Source organism: Mandrillus leucophaeus, unplaced genomic scaffold (genome assembly GCF_000951045.1).
Source record: "Mandrillus leucophaeus isolate KB7577 unplaced genomic scaffold, Mleu.le_1.0 Scaffold34, whole genome shotgun sequence".
In the NCBI taxonomy this organism is placed as follows: domain Eukaryota; kingdom Metazoa; phylum Chordata; class Mammalia; order Primates; family Cercopithecidae; genus Mandrillus; species Mandrillus leucophaeus.
In genome coordinates this window covers 471,234-475,309 of record NW_012103587.1, presented here as the reverse complement: position 1 = coordinate 475,309, position 4,076 = coordinate 471,234, and the positions used below count along the sequence as shown (strand labels likewise).

The following is a 4,076-nucleotide window of genomic DNA, read 5'->3' as shown; positions in this document are numbered from 1 at the left end:
ATTCAGGTGCTGTCATAACTTGCTTCTTTTTCCTGATAAAAGCAGCTAAGGTTACAAAATATTTACACTTTAGATCACTAATCCAAGAATCTGTCTACAAACCATCAGGCTGAGGCTAAGAAGCGAGAATAAAACATGTTCCTACTTGATGATTGTAAAGAGAAGATTTTCTGTGTTATATTTTCCTGAGATTTAATGTAAAAATTACTTTTTTATTTTTTTGAGACAAGGTCTCACTGCCACCCAGGCTGTAGTGCAATGGTGTGATCACAGTTCACTGCAGCCTCAACCTCCTGACCTCAAGTGATCCTCCCATCTCAGCCTCCTGAGTAGCTGAGACTACAGACATGCACCACCAGGCATGGATATTTTTTATTTTATTTTGCAGAGATAGGGGGTCTTGTTAGGTTGTCTAGGCTGGCCTCAAACTCCTGGGCTCAAGCAATCCTCCTGTCTTAGCCTCCCAAAGTGCTGGGATTACAGGCATGAACCACCACACCTGGCCTATTTTTCTAATAACTTTATTGAGGATTAACTGGTATATAATAAGCTGCCCATAACTAAAGGTACAATCTGCAAAGTTTTGACAGATGTGTATGCCTGTGAAAGCACCAACACAATCAAGATAGTGAACTCATTCGTCAGCCTCAAAAGCTGCCCCATTTTCCTGTGTCATCACCCCTCCCATCCCTCTCCTCCTGTCCCTACCCCTAGTTAACCATGGATCTGCGTTCTGCCACCATAAATTCGTTTGCATTTTCCAGGGTTTTATACAAATGGAATCATACAATATGCACTCCTCTGTATCTGGCTTCTTTCGCTCAGCAGGATGATTCTGAGAGTCGCCCGTGTTGTTGCGTGGATGCGCTGATAACTGGTTCAGTCCTCTACCTTGCTGAGTAGTAGTATTCCGCGGTGTGGATGAGCCACAGCTTCTTTATCCATTCACTTCATGGGCATTTGGGTTGTTTCTAGTATTGGGCTATTACCAACAATGCTGTTTACGAACGTTCATGCAGAAGTCTCTGCAAGGACCATGCTTTCTCTTCCCTCAGGTAAACCCCTTGGCTTCGCTCCATTTAGGCTTCCATGGCCACACTCCATTGATCCTTTCTTGTTGCAGTCACCAGTGGCCTCCATGATATGCAATGCTGTGGTCGATCTGCTATCCTCTTCTCACCTAGTCTATCAGCAGCATCTGGTGCAGTTGGCCAGTCCTGCCTCCTGGAAACACGTTTCCAAGATGTCACATTCACCTGTTTGTTCTCCTACCACCTGGGCCACTCCTCTTCCTCCTCGTCTTTCCTTTTTTAGGGACATCTTCTCACGGCATTTAATGTTGGAGAGACCCAGGCTCAGCCCTCGCTCCTCTCTCCACCCACCCCACTCCCAAGTATAGTGGGCTGAATAGCATCCCCTGAAAATGCACATCCACCCAGAACCTCAGAATGAAGCCTCACTTGGAAAGAGGGTCTTTGCAGATGTAGTTAGGGTGAGGTCATACTGGATTAGAGTGGGCCCTAAATCTAATGACCAGAGTCCGTATAAGAAGAGAAAACAGACACAGAGGTACAGAGGGAAGACAGCCATGTAACAAGGGAGGCAGAGACAGGAGCGATGCATTCGCAAGCCACGGAACACCAAGGACAGTCAAAAGCCACCAGGAGCTGGAAGAGGCAGGAAGGAGCCTCTCCTGGAGCCCCCCGAGTGAGCATGGCTCTGCAGGCACCTTGATTTTGCACCCCTGGCCTCCAGAACTGTGAGGAGATACATTTCTGTTGTTTTCAGCCTCCTGGTCTGTATTCGTAATCATTTGTTCTGGCAGCCCCAGGAAACGAAGGCACCAGGTAAGCCCATCTGAACTGGTAGCTCAGTACCGTCTGCACCTGGACACTCCCAATTCACACCTCCAGCTCTCCTCTGCGCTCCAGACAAATACATCCAAGTGCTTCCTCAGCGTCACCACAGGAATGTCCAGCAGACATCACCTTGCCCTGAATTCCTGACGTTCACCACCATCCCCAGACCTTCTCTTCCTGGAGTCTTCCCTTAAGAGTTGACTCCACCCTTCCGGCTCCTCAGGCAAAAACCTTGGAGTCTTCCCTGTTCTTTTGCTCTCACATCCCACGTCCACACCTCCAGGAGGTCCCACTGACTCTACCTGCAAACCACATCCAGAATCCACCCATGCCTCCCAAGCTGCAACACTGCCACCCCGGGATCCCCTGGGGTTATGACGACAGTCCCCTGCCCAGCCTCCCAGGAGCTACCCAGTGTGTCACTGAGAATCTTCTCAACACACAACCTTGAAAAGCAATTGCTAGGAAAAAATAAATTTCAAGGAAAGTGGAAGTCACTCCAGGTGATGAAATGTCCCTTAACATCCACAGACCAGAGTAGCGTGGGGGGACCAAGCCATGTCTCAATACTGGATTTTTTAAAATGCTTATTTTGCTACAGAAAAAAAAAAACAAAAACAAAACAAAACAAAAAAACAACAGAAAGAATGAATAAGACCTAGTATTTGATAGCATGGCGGGGTGACTAGAGTCAATAAGAACTGTGTATCTTTAAATCACTACAGGAGCATAATTGGATTGTTTGTAACACAAAGGATAAAAGCTTGAGGGAATGGACACCCCATTCTCGGTGACGTGATTATTACATATTGCAGGCCCGTGTCAACACATCTCATGCATCCCATATAGACACCTACTAGGAACCCAGAAAAATTAAAAATTAAAACACCACTTATTTTGACATATGTGTGGTTGTTCTCAGTTGTCATGAAACCTTTCCTTTTAAAAGCTGAGGGTATGTTTTTCACTTTATGAATTTTTTGCCTAGTGCAGGCACCAAGTCTCATCACTTTCCACCCCATCTCTGGAATCTTCTCTCCTGTCTATTCCCTCCATAATTGTCCTAAAATGCAAGCTGCCATCCCTCCTGCCAGCACTGGGGGAGTGACCTCCTGAAGGAGCCCCTGCCTGCAATCCCCCCGCTAAGGGCCCAGAGTCCCTTCTGACGGCTCCATCTCCATCTCCACCGCCGCTCCGCACATCCCAACCCCATTTTCCAGCGCATCCATGGTTGGTAAAGCCATCAGTCTGGAGGAAAGGTTATGGACACACGACACAACTTCAAATCTCCCATCTCTGCTCCTGCCCAACCCTCTGCCTGGAAAGCCTTGTTCTGCACCAGGCAAAAGGCTGTTCTGGTTCAGAGTCTCATCACAGGCCACCTCTTCAGCAGCACTCCCTGGGCCAGTGAGCCACTCTCCTTCCTCCTCTGCAATCTCAGGACTCTGTCCACCTCATTTCCAGCACACATCCTGGCGGCGTGGTTATTTGTTCATATATCGGTGCGAAGGTGAATCTTGTGTGTCAAGCGGACGCTGGTGTGTCTGTGAGAGATACTGAGTGAGATGAGCATTTGCATCGGGGGACTGAGTAAAGTAGGTGGCCCTCCCCAACATGGATGGCCTCACCCAATCCACTGCAGGTCCGAACAGAACAAAAGGCTGAGGAAGGCAGAATGCACTCTCTGTGCCTGACTGTCTTCAAGCTGGGACGTCAGTGTTCTCCTGCATTCAGACTTGGACGCGGACTAGAACCTACACCATCAGCTCTCCTGGGTCTCTAGCTTGCCAACTGCAGATCGCGGGACTTCCCAGCCTCCATAATCATGGGAGCCAATTCCTCATCATAAATCTCATACATATAGGTATAGATTAGATAGAGATATGTAGATATGCATTAGATATAGATTAGAAATAGATATATAGATTAGATACAGATAGATATAGATTAGATAATGTAATACAGATATAGATGAGATATAGATATAGGTATAGATACCAATTAGATATAGACAGATACAGACATAAACACATAGATCTCCTATTGGTTCTGTTTCTCAAGAACCCAGACTAACATAGTCAGTCTCCCTTAGGGGCTCAAGAAGGGCAGGAATGGGCAGACATGACTCCTTTTCTGGACCCCACACTCCAACCAGCACAGCACTGAGCTATAAAGAACTAAGTCAATAGATAAATGAATGAGTAGCATGAATTTGCA

The 4,076-nt window shown here is 47.0% G+C and overlaps 1 protein-coding gene across 1 annotated transcript in view; it reads right to left on the bottom strand.

Annotated features, from left to right (window-relative positions):
• DNAH10 (dynein, axonemal, heavy chain 10) overlaps positions 1 to 4,076 on the bottom strand; it is a 222,062-nt gene that overhangs the window by 150,124 nt on the left and 67,862 nt on the right. The window lies entirely within an intron of this gene.